This window comes from Lutra lutra, chromosome 13 (assembly GCF_902655055.1).
Source record: "Lutra lutra chromosome 13, mLutLut1.2, whole genome shotgun sequence".
Taxonomy (NCBI): domain Eukaryota; kingdom Metazoa; phylum Chordata; class Mammalia; order Carnivora; family Mustelidae; genus Lutra; species Lutra lutra.
The window spans coordinates 43,753,802-43,770,574 of NC_062290.1; the positions used below are offsets into that span (position 1 = coordinate 43,753,802).

The window sequence follows — 16,773 nt, forward strand, 5'->3', positions numbered from 1 at the left end:
TGCACATTTGCTAGCTCTAGCCGAAACTGTATAATATGATCTAGGGATTGTGTTAATTAATGTGGCTCTCATCTGTTGGAGGTGTCGCTCTTCATTAGCCTGTATTTTAGACACTGCCGTGCTTCATTTTTGGAATGAGGTGGAGAGGGGATAACCTAGCCAGCCATCCTTGTTTGATCTCCTGGATACATACGCAATGCAGAATGCCTGAGCTCTCTTGGTTCCCTGCCCTGTCCTGCTAATCCCAGCTGAGCTCATTATGGTGTAGCCTTGCTGCTACTCTTGGAGCCAGAGCTGTCCAAGCTAATTACTGGTAGCAGCAGAACTGCCTGTTAAGGGTCTGGTATGGATCTGCTAACATGGTCCTTGGTAGTGACCTGCAAAAGACACGAGGGAATTGCTTTCTTTCTTGCTGTGCACTGCCTGTCCTTTGGGCTTAATGCTGATCCTTCCACATAGGTCTTTTAGCTGCCCTAAGTATAAAACTTGATGAAGGGTACTCATATTTTAGAAAACATACAGTTTTCCTTGATCTTATAATTCACAGACTATTATATTCAGCTTGGTAAAGAAAGAGCACTTTTTTTTTTTTTGCATATAAAAGAGTTAGACCAACATAATTAGCCTCTTTTGCTACTTAACTATGTCTTCATTTAGAGCTAATTTTTGACATCCAGACCATGCAATATTTTGGGAAGCCTGATGTCTTTAAGATGACTAAATGACTAGTATCATGTGGCATTATGTCATCAAATACTACTGAATTTTTTTACTTGTAAATCGAGTCTTATTTTATATATTACATGATAACACATGTAACTTTAGATTACGCCTTTTCCGTGTAATGATAAACTTTTTGAGAAAATGATAGATTATAATGTGTACTTCCAATTACCTCCTAATGTATACTGTATTCTATTAGTGCTAAATCTGATGCTGATAATAGTCTCTTATCTTAAAAATTCTTTATAGATTTGTCCAGAAATAGTCCCTGACAATTTTTAATAGTATTATTGAAATATAATTCACCATATAAAGTGAATAATTCAGTGGATTTTAGTATATTCAAAGAGTTCTGTGTCCATTATCACACTAAAATTTTAGAACATTTTCATTTATCCCCTCCCCTAAACACCGTATCACTCAGCCCATTTCTTCCACCACCGCCCTCCCTTCCTTAGTTGACCAGTAAGCTACTTTCTGTGTCTATATAGATTTACCGGTTTTGAACACTGAGAAATTCACTAGGTGATGTTATAATATTTGCTTCAGCTGTCAAACATAATTTTAAGACTCAAAAGAAGGTTATTTTTAACCTTTCCACTGTTATTCACTTCCAACCTTCCAAGTTCTCCCTCTCTCTCTCTCTCTCTCTCTCTTTTTAAATCATTTTCTTTCTGTTTGAAGAACCTTCCTTTAGACTTTTGTTAAGGGTGAGTTGGCTAGGAACAAATCTTCTAAACTTCCTTTATTTAAAATGTCTTCATTTCAGCGTCATTCCAGAAGAATGTTTACACTGATTAGAGAATTCTAGGTTAGCCACTTTTTTCTTTAGAGCTTAAAAAATATGCCACTTCTGTGGTTTATGATGAAAAAATATTATTATTTGAATTGTTGTTCCCATAAAGGGAATACATCCTTCTCCTTAGCTGCTGTCATTTTTATTTGTCTTTACTTTTCAGAAGTTTAATTACAGTATGTCTCGACATGGATTTCTTTTGTTTTATCCTGTGTGGGATTCTCTAAGCTTCTTGAAACTCTAGGTTTGTACTCTTTTTCAAATCGAGGAAATTTTGGTCATTAATTTTTTTAAATACTCTTTTCAGCCCCACATTCCTTGTCAGCCCCACATTCCTTGTTCCTCTTATTCTGGAACTCTTTTTTCACGAATGTTAGATGTTTTTAGTATTGTCCTACAGGTCCTTGAGGCTCTGTTCATTTTATTTATTTATTTATTTTGCCTATTTTGTCACTGTTGTTAAAACTGGGTAATTTCTATTGTTCTGTCTTCAAGTTCACTGATTCTTTCCTTTTTCATCTGTCACCCCTGCTGCTGAAGACATGCATTGAGTTTTTTATTTTGGTTTTTATAATTTTCAGTTCTAAAATTTTCATTTGATTTTTCTTTATATTACCTATTTATTTGCTGAGACTTCCTTTTTTATTTGTTTCAAGATCATTCATAATTGTTCATTGGAGCATTTTAATCATGGCTACTTTAAAATCTTTGTTAAGGGCCTCCTGGCTGGCTCAGTTAGTATAGCGTGCAACTCTTAATCTCAGGGTTGTGAGTTTGAGCCTCATATTGGGCAAAGAGATTACTTGAAAAAAAATAAAATCCTTGCCAAGTAATTCTGACACGTGCATTATAATCTGGGTGGTGGCTTTTTTTTTTTTTTTTTTTTTTTTTGTGGGTGGTGGCATTTTTTAATTACATTTTCTCCTTCAAGTTGAGATTTTCTTTGTTTTTGGTATGATGAATGATGTTTAGTTGTCTCCTTGACATTGGGGTTATTATGCTTTGAGACATTGGATCTTATTTAAATCTTTTATTTTAACAGATCTCTGATGACATTGTGCCTAAGGAAGAAGGTCAGATCATTACTGCCGGGAAGGGATAGGAATCTTAGCTCCTAACTTGACCCTCACTGACCCTGCATTAAAGGGTGTGTGGAAGGATAGCTTATTACTAACTGATGAGGGTGAAAGACTAGGCTTCACATTTGACCTTTATTGACAGAGATAGCAAGATCACTTCTTTTTTTTTTTTTTTTTTCTTTCCCTTTTCCCAGTTGTATATGGCTGGAGTAGGGTGGGTATTGTCAATTAAGATTTCTGTCCAGCCAGTTTGCCCATTTCTCAGTTCTTTGGCTAGGGAGAACAGAATTTCCTTGACACTTTTTTGTTTGTTTGTGTCCATTGACATTTCTGGGTTGTGGATTTCTTCAGTATCTACTTTGAGGTATTTAGGAGGAAAGAAGAAAGCCAGGGGATTTATCACTGTGGCTTGTTCTTCTATTCCTGTGGTCCCTTGTGTCTCCTTCTTTTCCCTGCCTTTTAGAGTCTTCTTATATTTGTTTTTATGTATCATGTTCAGGGTTTTTATATTTAATGAGTAGGATAAATGGGTATAAACATGGAATTAGAAGTTCTAACTTGTTTTTCAGTGGACCAGCCAGTCTTATTTTTGTGCCATACATTGGCATCTGATTTATTTTTTTTTAAGGGTTTTATTTATTTATTTAAGAGAGAGAGGAGGAGCAAAGGCAAGGGGACAAGCAGACTCTGTGCTGAACACGGAGCCCAGTGTGGGGCTTGAGCCCAGGACCCTGAGAACATGACCTAAGCTCAAATCGTAAGTCAGTCGAATCAGTCGTTTAAGTGGCTGAGCCACCCAGGCATCCCTGGCATCTAGTTTAATACTTACTCCTTACTATTTAGGCTAGAATATATAAAAGCTTGTACAGCCACCTGGAAAACAGGTGTTTATGTTAATAGCAGCCATGTCCACAATAGCCAAACCGTGGAAGGAGCTGAGATGCCCTTCAGCCAATGAATGGATAAAGAAGATAGGGTTTATATATATAATGGAATATTACTCAGCCATCAGAAAGGTTGAATACCCAATTTGTGCATCAACATGGATGGGACTGGCGGGGATGATGCTAAGTGAAATAAGTCAATCAGAAAAAGACAATTATATGATTTCACTCATATATGGAATATAAGAAATGGTGCAGAGGATCGTAGGGTAAGGGAGGGAAAATTGAATGGGAAAAAATCAGAGAGGGAGACAAACTATGAGAGACTCTTGGGGTAACTGGGTGATGGGTATTAAGGAAGACATGTGATGTGATGAGCGCTGGGTGTTACACACAACTGATGAATCATTGAACACTATGTTAGAATCTAATGATGTACTATATGCTGGCTGATTGAATTTAAGTTTAAAAAAAAGGCTAGAATATATAAAAGTAGATGTGCTACTAAAACTACTTTAAACCAAGTTTGAATAGTACTTCCAAATCCAGTCATTAATGTTGAGTTAACTTTCAAGATCCTAGTAAAAAGTTGTGTGGCAATTCTTTTTTTTTTTAAATTTTTTTATAAACACATAATGTATTTTTAGACCCAGGGGTACAGGTCTGTGAATCGCCAGGTTTACACACTTCACAGCACTCACCACAGCACACCCGCCCCCATGTCCATAACCCCACCACCCTCTCCCTGTGTCGCAATTCTAAGTCCATTTGTAAAATATGTCAAAGGAAATTATGCTACCACCAGTGTATACTATGGTGTTTCTTCCATCGAGTACAGTCAGAAGTAAGTTGCTGAGAGTGTGAGGACTTGAGAATTTTTTTTGCATGGAAATAGTTCCTATAATAATTCAGATATTATACTTATATATCTACTTACCATATCAGTGATGTTTTAACAAAAGACCAAGAACTGCACAACCTATGAACTAATGAATTAGCTTGTTCCCATAGTATTTGTCTAACAAATATTCATATATTTTTTCATTCATTTACTGTTTAAACAGTACAGTTTATAAACAGTACTGTTTAGAGAATATAGTTCAGGGCCAGGTTTTTGTTTTTTTTTTTTTTTAAGATTTTATTTATTTATTTGACAGAGATCACAAGTAGGCAGAGAGGCACGCAGAGAGAGAGAGAGGAGGAAGCAGGCTTCCTGCTAACCAGAGAGCCCAATGCAGGGCTCGATCCCAGGACCCTGAGATCATGACCTGAGCTGAAGGCAGAGGCTTAACCCACTGAGCCACCCAGGCGCCCCTCAGGGCCAGGTTTTAAGCTAGGGACTGAATATACAATGTGTATCAACAAAGAATAATTTTTAACTCTAATGAGATTTCTTTTAGGGCCATCTGCCATGAGCCCGTGAGATAAAACCATTCGTTGGGTTGCTAGATAGTAAGAGGCAAGGAAACCTTTCAGAAAGGCAAGGCTCCCTCAGCTTTTCCACTTAGTTGAGGGTGTTGTCTTACCGTCATTAAGTCAGATTTATGAACCAACAAAGTCATGTTAACATTCTCCTAAGTGAACAGATTAACATTTTCCTAAATAAAAACATTAGTATAAAAATATTTGTGTACATTATTTCTCAACAGTGATATAAAACTATAAAAAGAGACTCAGGCGCCACAGCATATTCAGCTTTTCTTGTATTGCAAATCCAGCACGTCCTTGCTAGAAACCCATGAAGTCAAGGAGGGTGTGCTGACATCCACTTCAGGTTTATCTGTAACTCTGGTGAAATAAATCAGGAATTTGCAGAGGGTGGTAATTTTGGTCTTTTTATATTAATGCATAGAAAATCTTGCATCTGAGCACTCTGCTAGGTACAGGTGAACACAGAGAAATAATATGCCACCCTTTTTCTTTTATCAGGAACTCATATAGATGAGCAGGGAAAACAAGCAAAAGTGTGATAAGAGCAGTAATAAGGCAATAGTAGTGGCATAACACAGGGAAAATGGCATTATGATTTGTCCATTTGCCCAAACCAGAAACCTAGGGGGTTTTTAACAGACTCATCCCTCTGTCTTACCTCCTTATAATAGTTTTAATGATTCCATATCACGAATATCTCTAAAATATATCTACTTCTTTCCATTCTTACTATCAATGACCTTGTCCAAAATACCATCATATCTTTCTTGCTCAAGTAGAATAAACTCATAAATATCCCTCTACATTCACTCTTACCCCTTGAATCCATTTTCCCCCTAATGCTACAGAGTGATCTTTTAAAAAAATACATACATGAACATATTTCTCCCCTGTTTAAAAACCTTTAGCATCTTTCCATTGCTCTCAAAATAAAAACTAAATTCTTTATAGAGCACAACTGAACAATTTGGCCCACTTCTTATCCTTTCTGTTTCACTTTTGTTTCTTGAAAATCAATATGAGACTACAAAATATTCACAAAGAATGACTGATGCTTTTCCTACTTCATGCTGAGAATCCTGGTTGGTGAATTTGTCAATGAAGGTAGAGTTGGGGTCAATAGTAAAGGAGTTTAGAATTCATAATTTAAAAATTCAGTTTTATTTTATAGAAGGAGATAATTTTAAACAATATATCATAACTAAGGTCTTTTTCAATTTCATGATCTTTTGATCATTTTTCCTTAATGATAAAAAGTAGACAAGCTATAGCTCAGTAGCATTGCCCAGGATGGAATACCTTCTTTGTTGGGTTAAGTGTTAAATATATGCAGGCCGTGATTTCAAAGGATATTTTATAAAATTCAAATAATAATTTTTAAAGAGCTAAAATCAAATTATTATGGTAGGAAGTTCAGTTATATTTTTTCCTTTGGCAAATCAAGACTCTCTGTTTTCTTAAGCACAAGTATTTTTCCATGTGTAGAAATGAGGATTTTAGGAACTCAATTTCTGTAACATGAGTTGGAAATAAAATTCTCAAAAATATGTCTGCTAAATCATGACATATTTTGCAAACAAATGTATTTTTGGATAACCATCAGCATTGTATGAATTACATGTTAGTTTTATTTTATTTTATTTTATTTTATTTTATTTTTTTAAAGAGAGAGAGAAAGAGTGTAAGTGGGGAGGAGCAGAGAAAGAGAGAATCTTTTTATTATTATTATTATTATTATTATTATTTTTAATATTTTATTTCTTTATTTGAGAGAGAGTGCACCTGTGAGTTGGGGGGAGGACAGAGAGGGAGGGAGAGTGACAGGTGTGAAGCCTGAGGCATGACTCAGTCTCATGACCCTGAGATCAGGACCTGAGCCAAAACCAAAAGTCGGAAGCTTAACCGACTGAACCACCTAGGCACCCCATGTTTGTTTTATTTTAAAGTATACAATTTCGTGACATTTAGTGTATTTACAATGGTTTTTTTTTTAATATTTTATTTATTTATTGGACAGACAGAGATCACAATTAGGCAGAGAGGCAGGCAGAGAGAGAGGAAGGGAAGCAGGTTTCCTGCTAAGCAGAGAGCCCGATGCGATGCGGGGCATGATCCCAGGACCCTGGGATCATGACCTGAGCGGAAGACAGAGGCTTTAACCCACTGAGCCACCCAGTCACCCCTGTATTTACAATGTTGTGTAGCCATGATCTTTATCTGATCCAAAGCATTTTCATTACCCACAGAAGAGACCCCATACACAGTAAGCAGTCACTCCCAATCTCCCCATGTCCTCCTTCCTCTAGCTCCTCAGAACCCCAAATCTGCTTTCTATCCCTATGGATTTACCAAGTCTGAATATTTTATATAAATAGCATCCTACGGTATGTGACCTTTTGCATTTGGCTTCTTTCACACAGCACTAGGTTTTCAAGAGTCATCCACATCATAGTATGTATCGTGTCTGTCATTCCTTTTTACAGCTGAATAATAACCCACTGTATGTATATACAATTCATTCATTCATTTATTGATGGCCATTTGGGTTTCTTCTATTTTAAAGCTACTGTGAATAGAGCCACTATGAACGTTTATGTACAAGTATTTATTTGAATACCTGTTTTCAGTTCTTTGGGATATTACACCTGTAAGCAGAATTGCTGGGTCATGTGGTAGGTCTGTGTTTAACTTTTTGAGGAACTGCCAAACTGTGTTCATAGTGGCTACATCATTGTATACTGTCACCAGTGATCTACAAAGATTCCACTTCTTCCACATCCTTGTTAACATTTAGTACTTTTTTCTTTCTTTTTTAAAAAAAATTATCATTTAAAAAATATCTTTAAATTATTTAATTTATTAAATTACTCATACTAGTGAATCTGAAGTGGTATTTCACTGTGGAATTGATTTGTATTTTCTTAATGACTAATGAGCATCTTTGCATATTTATTTGCCATTTGTGTTTCTTTGGATAAATATTCAAGTCTGCCATTTTAAAAAATTGGGTTCTCTTTTTGTTTTTGATTTATAAGAGTTCTTTACATATTGTTGTTACTAGACATATGCAAATATTTTCTCCCATTCTATAGGTGAGCTTTTTCTTTTCTTAATGGTTTCCTTTGATGAACAAACGTTTTTAATTTTATGAAGTTTAATTTAGTTTTTCTTTTTTGTTTTTTCCTTATGCTTTTGGTGTCATGCCCATATAACAATCACCAAATCCAAGATCATGAAGATTTACCACTATGTTTTTTTTTATGCGTTTTATAGTTTTGACTCATATTTAGATCTTTGGTCCATTTTGTTAATTTTTTAAAATTTCATGTGAAGTGCATACAGCTTACCGCTTTTACATGTGTATATCCAGTTGTCCCACATATTATTTTTTTATAGTTTTGAAGAAGAGGCTGTATGATCATATGCAAGAGTTATAATGTGAAAGAATAATAAGATAAGAATTTAAATGTATCAGTCCTTGAGAAACCAATACAACGTGAAACACTACAGGCTATCATAAGCCAAGTGCAAATGAGAATGTGAGTTCTGGGATATTAGCGTAATCAAGGGTTGTACACATTATCAGTGTCCGTTGAAAGGCACTGGATTTCAAGGCTACATGGTAATGAGTTTTGAATCTTACTTACTTTTAAAACTGAAAATCAGAGACAAGAAATTTAGCCACTGATATTGGAGACATGGGAAGTAAACTCATTTACCAATTAAGTCTTTAGGAACAAGAGTGAGAAGTTTCAGAACAAGATCAGCATGAAACCTAACTCACTGCTGAATTAGAGCCCTAGAGCCGAGGGTCCCTCTTCTTCCTCTTTTCTATCTCAAGAATGTTTCAGGTGTGATGCAACTTGAGTCCTCTAGATAGGCTTTTAGAATACACTTATGATTCTGTTAAAGGACCAGGGCCCGGAAGCAAGTAAGCTATTATAGCTAGTAAATAATATGTGAAGAAAAGGCTTTTAAACTAAGGAGTTTTATAATATTAGTTACATAGGACTGAATCTATGTGACCCTTTGTATTGTTGTGCTTTCACTTGTTATTTCAGTAAATACACTGGACACTGGAAGTAAAATATTGAGCAGAGCACAAATGCTCTGGCCTCATAGGGCTTCAGCTTTATTGGAGGACACAAATAATAATCAAAAAGCACACAAATAATTACAGACTCAGGTTGATATGAAGATAAAGCTCTGCTATGTCTTCCCAGGTTTCTATCTTCCCTGATTTTTTTCCATTTTTCCTCTTTATCTTTCCTTCCCTCCCATATGGTTAAAATATAGAAGAGTTTATACTTTTATTTGTGGTGTTATCACCCTAAATTGCCCCCAATATATTTTTTATTATGGTAAAACTTACATAACATGAAATTTAGCTTTGTAACCCATTTTTAGGTGCAGAGTTCAGTGCCATTAAATACACTCACATTGTTGTCCTGCCATCGCCACCATCCATATTTAGAACTTTTCCTGTTCTCAAAATGAAACTCTGTCCCCACTAGATAATAATTCCCCATTCCCCCTTCTCTCAGCTCGTGTCTTTTCCTCCTTTTGTCCCTATGATTTTGCTGATTCTAGGCATGCTATGTAAATGGAATTATACAGTATTTTTCTTTTTGTGTCTGGTTTATTTCATTCATCATGTTTTCCAAGTTTTTCCATGTTGCAGTATGTATCACAATTTCTTTTAAGGCTGAATAATACTCTGTTTTGTGTATATACCACATTTTGTTCATCCATTCATTCGTTGATATTTAGGTAGTGATTATATTTTTCTTGTATTTTCATTTTATTTTACTATACGGTTAACAAGAGTGTTAGTTAAGAAAAAAATATTTTATAACTATTGGGAGATAATTCACTGAAGTAAATGACAAGTATATATTGGAGTTTATTTTCTAACTCTTGAGATTAACTTTTGATGTTGATATACTGTTTTCATATATTTGTGACCATATACATATAGTATTTGTTTTTTGAGGTCATCTGTCTTTGTCTGTTCAGGCTGCTGTAATAAAACACCACAGACTGGGTGGCTTATAAGCAACAGAAATTTATTTCTCACAGTTCTGGAGGCTACAAGTCCGAGATCAGGGCTCCAACATGGTCTGTTGAGGACCTTCTTTTGTGTTGCAGTCCTCATAGACAGAAGGGGCTAGGAAGCTCTGTGGGGTCTCTTTTTTAAGAACACTAGTCCCATTCATGAAGGTTTCACCCACATGACCTAAGAACATCCCAAAGGTCCAACTTCCTACCACCATCATCTCTGGAGGTTAGAATTTCAACATGAATTTTAGGGGAACACAAACACCAGATCATAGCACCGTGCATATAGTCTTTTTAATTTAATTGCTAGCTTTGTTTTCATTTATTTTAGGTTCAATATACATACAATTTTAAAAATTACTTAAAGAATCACATAGTATTTACTTAAAGAATTACAAAGAATATCTTAAATGTTTAATGAATAATCATTTGATTTTTTTTCTGGAAAAAAGATATCAAAATGACTTTCTGTTAGTGTATTTTGTCATACTAACAGTCTATTTTAAAACATCTTTTCTTTAAAAAAACAAAACTGGAAGTATCACAATTCCAGACTTCCAAGTTATTACAAAGCTGGAGTAATCAAAACAATATGGGACTGGCACAAAATTAGACACATAGATTGGAGCAACTGCTGGCTGTCTCCATCAGTAGATCATGTGACTCTTGATCTTGGGGTTTGAGCCTTGTCTTAGGCATAGAGATTACTTAGAAAAAAAGAAAAAGAATACACACAAAGGTCAGTGGAACAGAATAGAAACCCCAGAAATAAACTCATAGTTATATGGTTAATTAATCTTCAACAAAGGTGGAATGAATATTCAATGGGAAAAGGACAGTCTCTTCAAGAAGTGGTGCTGGGAAAACTGGACAGCTACATGCAAAAGAATGAAACTGGACCACTTTCTCACACCATACACAAAAATAAACTCGCAATAGATTAAGGACCTAAATGTGAGACCTGAAACCAAAAAATCCTAGAAAAGTGCACAAGCAGTAATTTCTCTGACATCGGTCATAGCAACATTTTTCTAGGTATATCTACTGAGGCAAAGGAAACAAAAGCAAAAATACTACTGGGACTACATCAATTTGAAAATCTTCTGCACAGCAAAGGAAACAACTAAAAGGGAACTTACTGAATGGAAGAAGATATTTGCAAATGACCTCTCCTATAGTATAAAAAAAAATAAAGAACTGTTACAATTCAACACCCAAAATACAATCCACTTAAAAAATGGGGAGAAGGGCACCTGGGTGCTAAGTGGGTTAAAGCCTCTGCCTTCAGCTCAGGTCATGATCCCAGAGTCCTGGGATCAAGCTCCACATCAGGCTCTCTGCTCAGCAGGGATCCTGCTTCCTCCTCTCTCTGCCTGCTTCTCTGCCTACTTGTCATCTCCATCTGTCAAATAAATAAATAAATTCTTAAAAAAAAAAAAAAAAAGAAAAGCCTGTTCAAAAAAAAAAAAAAATGGGGAGAAGACATTAACAGACATTTTGCCAAAGGAGACATCAGATGGGCAACAGACCCATGAAAGATACTCAACATCACTCATCATCAGGGAAATGCAAGTCAAAACTACAATGAGATACCACTTCACACCTGTCAGGATGACTAAAATAAAAAACGCAAGAAACAAGTGTTCTGAGAATGTGGAGAAAAAAGAACCCTCATGCACTGGTTGGTGGGAATGCAAACTGGTACAGTCACTGTGGAAAACGGTATGGAGGTTCCTCAAAAAGTTAAAAATAGAATTGCCTTGTGATCCGTTAATCCCACTACTGGGTATTTATCCGAAAAATACCAAAACACTAATTCAAAGGGGTATGTGCACCCCACTGTTTATTGCAGCATTATTTACAATAGCCAGGATATGGAAGCAACCCAAGTGTCCATCAATAGATGAACTGATAAAGAAGGTGTTGTATATAAATTTATATAAATAATATATATTATATTATATATATAAAATATTTATATAAATATTATATGTAATATATAAATAATATATAATATATATAAATAATATATAAATAATAAATATATTTCTATACCATACCTTCTTTATCATATATTCTATATATAGAAATATCTGAGATATGTATACACACACATGTATAATGGAATATTAGCACGTGTGTGTGTATATACATGCACCTTCTTTATCAGTTCATCTCTTGATGGACACTTGGATTGCTTTCATACCCTGGCTATTGTAAATAATGCTGCAAGAAACATAAAGAAATGCAATAAACACATAGAAATATGTGAGATACACAAACACACACACACACCAAACAAACAGAATATTACTCAGCCATAAAAAAGAATGAAATCTTGCCATTTGCAATGATGTGGATTGAGCTAGTGAGTAGTATGATAAACAAAATAAGTCAGTCTGTTGGCCCTGGGCTGACAGAGACTTTTTAAAGGAGAGAAATGAGCCTTATATTAATTTATGTTCAAGTGTAAAAAAATAATAATGGTAAAACTTGATCTGCTACAAATTGGAATTTGAAATAAGCAAACTGCAGTGTGGAAGAAAACCTAACAGATGAAAGTGATTTATCAGAAGATGAAAAAGCAAATGATAGTTGCTCAGCTATTTTTATTTTTTTTTTAAAGAAAACATTTTTATTATGTTAGTCACCATACAGTACATCATTAGTTTTTTTTTTTTAAGATTTTATTTATTTATTTGACAGAGACAGTAAGAGAGTAAATACAAGGAGAGAGAGTGAGAGAGGGAGAAGCAGGCTTCCCGTTGAGCAGGGAGCCCAACTCAGGGCTCGATCCCAGGTCCGTGGGATCGTGACCTGAGCCAAAGGCAGACTCTTAATGACTGAGCCACACAGGTGCCCCTACATCATTAGTTTTTGATACAGTGTTCCATGATTCTTTGTTTGTGTACAATACCCAGTGCTCCATGTAATACATGCTCTCCTTAATACCCACCACCAGGCTTATTCATCCCCCAGCCTGCTCAGCTATTTTAGAAAGATGGACTAAACTTAAAGCCAGAAACTACTAGAAAATGTTGAGGAATCTTTCACAGAGGAACCAAGTGAAGTATTTTCATATCCTGATTTTCTCCCTTCAGTACTCTGGACTTGCACAAATTAGCCCTCTCAAAATATGAAAATTAGAAGGCAGCAGTGGAACCTCCGGAAAGCTCTACTCAACATTTGATAACTCATTTACTGGAAATGTTGGTTGCAACAGAGGACTATACAAAAAGAGAGGCCTGGACTACAAATCAATCTTTTGCATGCTGTGTTTCACTTGGTAAACTATTCAATTCAAATGATTATTCTTTTGTTGTGATTGTTTCCCAGTACAATTCCATCATTAATAAATGCTACAATTGAAATTAAAAAAGCCCTAAGACAAAAATTGCACTCTGAAATATATTTTTAGGTCCTTTTTAAATAAAATGAACTAACATACATGAATAGGGTTTTGCAGTATTTTTGTAAAAATGAAGAATTAGAAACAATCTAAATGCCTGTTAGTAGCTGATAAAAGTGCATTATAATATATTAATATAATGTGGTACTATAGTACACTTAACATGGGTAAATTGGATCTATGTTTATCAAAATGGAAATGCATTAAAAGCAAAAGCTGAGTTAAAAGAAGGAAATTGATTAATAGTATATCATATGTATCATAGTATATATTCTCTAAAATATAAAATTTTAAATCACATAATAGTACAATTTTTTATAGATATATGTGTGTGTATACATACACACATGTAGCCACAGTAAGTTATATATAACTACACACACACACACACACATAGTATTTTTTTTTTAAGATTTTATTTATTTATTTGAAACAGAGAGAGAGAGATCACAAGTATGCAGAGAGGCAGGCATAGAAAGAGGAGGAAGCAGGCTCCGGCTGAGCAGAGAGCCAGATGCGGACCTCGATCCCAGGACCCTGAGATCATGACCTGAGCCGAAGGCAGAGGCTTAACCCACTGAGCCACCCAGGCGCCTGACACACATAGTATTAAAGCACAAAACAAATATACACACCAAACTAAATAAGGAAACTGGTTATTTCTGGGGAGGGAGGAAAGGTCGAATATTGTAAGAGAATATTATTTACAGAACATTTTTTTCACAAAAATAAAGCTTTGAATTAAATATGACATAATACTAATGTTTTTAAACCCAAATGTTTGGCACATTAATGTTGGTTATATTACTCTCTATACTTTTGTTATGTTTGAAATAGTCTTTCTGTTTTCAAAGACCCAGTAAAGCCACTTCCAGTTGAAAACACTAAAGAGCTCTTACATATAGGCACATATGTTAATTATAGCATTATCGATAATTATGGAAAATGGAAAACAACCAAAATAGCAGATTCTATAGGTATATAGCCAAAAGTTCCAAGAACTTCAATATAACGGAAAATTATTTTAATTAATAGAATACACCATATTTTCAATCCATACACAAAAATCGATTCTAGATGACTGCAGGCTTAATTGTAAGGATGAAGTAATAGAGCTTTTATTTATTTTATTTTTTATTTTTGGGGGGAAGGAAAGAGAAGAAAGGAGGGAAAAGGGACAGAGGAAGAGAGAGAATCTTAAGCGGGCTCTACACCCATCTCAGAGCCTGATGTGGGGCTTGATCTCACAACCCTGAGATCATGACCTAAGCCAAAATGGAGGGTTGGATGCTTAACCAACTGTGCCACGAAGGGGCCCCATGTTAAGTAATGGTGATTTTAGTGGAAAACACAGAACATCTGTTTGTGTAGTAGACAAAGGTTTCTTAAAACCAGATTAAGTAAAACTAAAAATTTATAAGCTGGACTGTATTAAACCCAAGAGCCTCTGTTTATCAAAAGATGTCATTAAATGACTTAAAAGGCAACATTCAGAGTGAAAAAAGATATTTGCAGTATATATGTCTACCAGAGGACTAGCATCCTGAATATGTGAAGAATTCCTATGAAAAATTAAGTAAAGGTAGAAATAATAGAAAAATGAACAGAACATTTGAATAGATAGATCATAAAAGAACACATCCTAAGGGCCAATGGACATATGAAAAAGTGCTCTATTCAGTTTGTCTTTTTCTAGTTTTAGTAATTGGGAGCTTCATTGTAGATCTTTTTTTTCATTCTAATATAAGCTGTAGAAAGCCACATAAGCATTTTGTTAGCCCCTCATATTTTGAGATGTACTTTAATTTTTTGTAATTCAAACTATTTTTTATTTCCTCTTGGAATCTTCAGAGAAAAAAGGTTTGAAAGTTTTAAGTTGGGGTATTTCCTCAGACATCTTTCTGGTATTGATTTCTAATTTAATTTTATTGTGGCCAAAAGATACTTCTAATGATTTAGATCTTTTTAATTTTGCTGAGAATTGTTTTATGGTCCAGCATGTGATTTTATCTTAGTGAAAGCTCCAAGATACTTGAAAACTGTTACTGGGTAGAATGTTTTATAAATGTCTATTAGGTCAAGTTTTTTCATAGTGCTTTTCAAATATTTTGTATCCTGTTTTCCATTCACTTTTTCTATTGATTGCTGAAACAGGTGTTTTTAAAATCTCAATTTAAATGTTTTCAGTGCATGTTTCAAGTATCCTTTACCAGAGACTTGTTTATCCCTACTCATTAGATGTCCCTTTTGAATTATTTGTTGAATGCTCCTGGTGATCAACAAAGATTGTCCTCTCAAGCTGGCTGGTCCCAATCCTGTGTAAATTCTGGGAATAGTTCCTTTAAGGCCTGTCTTGTTTAATTTGGTCCTGCATATATGCAACAGAGTGTTTAATGGTAGAATCAAAAGAATGCTTATGCAGATTTCTGTAGCTATTTCTTTTTGTAGATCCCTTCTCTGGGAACTGTGTGCCACAAATTACATCATTTCAGCCTTCCCAAACTCCAATCTCTTTTTCTTCATCTCAGCAAAGCCATTGTGTTTTTCTTGGGACCCCTCTCCCTCCATTGTGGTCTGGAGAATGGCTCCTGACAGAAATCTCAGCTATCATTAGAGCGCTCTTTGTTAATTTTCTTTATCTTTGGGATCACAGTTCTCTGCTGCTTGTTACCCAGCATCTAAATACAGTTGTTTCATATAATTTGTCCAGTAAGATGTAGACTTTGAATTGTGGTCCTTCACAGTGTCAGAAACAGAATAGGTGGGCAGTAAGTCAGTCAGTAAATAGCCAGTGTTCATCCTGTAGAAGGGTGCCGACTCTGACAGCCCCTCCTCCAAGCATCCATTAAGATGTGGTTTGTTGGTGCTTAGTTTGACTCAAGAACAGTTGGTCTCTAATATTCATATATACTTACTAAGAGTAGGGACTGTGTCCGTGCTTTCAAGACAAAACAAAACAAGCCATAAGTATAAAATACCTCTAAATAAGCAAGAAATAACATTTCCAACAAAAGTCCTGTGTTTGGGTACATTAATGTTCTGAAAGGCGAGGAAAACTAAGTTTGAAATGAGCTACATCTGTTTTTTTCCTTGTTGGGAAATTATTTTATTCAAAATGTTTGAATTATTTCAAAATGTTCTGTGTTCTTAGCTGAATAAAGCACGAACCTAGTCCAGACTTAATTGCTGTGTGGATAGGTGTATGTGTGTGCATGTGTGTGTGTGTGTGTGTGTGTGTGTGTGTGTGCTCCTCCCATCAATCTGGAACCTACCTGAAAAACTGCAGATATAATCGTAGAATCCAAATTTTTAAAAATCCTTATGTATATTTATGTTTATATTAAACACATAAGTATACACACCAAACTGTAAACATCAATTTTTCAAGAAATG

At 35.1% G+C, this 16,773-nt stretch overlaps 1 protein-coding gene across 7 annotated transcripts in view; it reads left to right on the forward strand.

Annotated features, from left to right (window-relative positions):
- The window catches only part of CNTLN (centlein), a 301,590-nt gene that overhangs the window by 176,546 nt on the left and 108,271 nt on the right, over positions 1–16,773 (forward strand). The gene's annotated exons all lie outside the window — the stretch shown is intronic.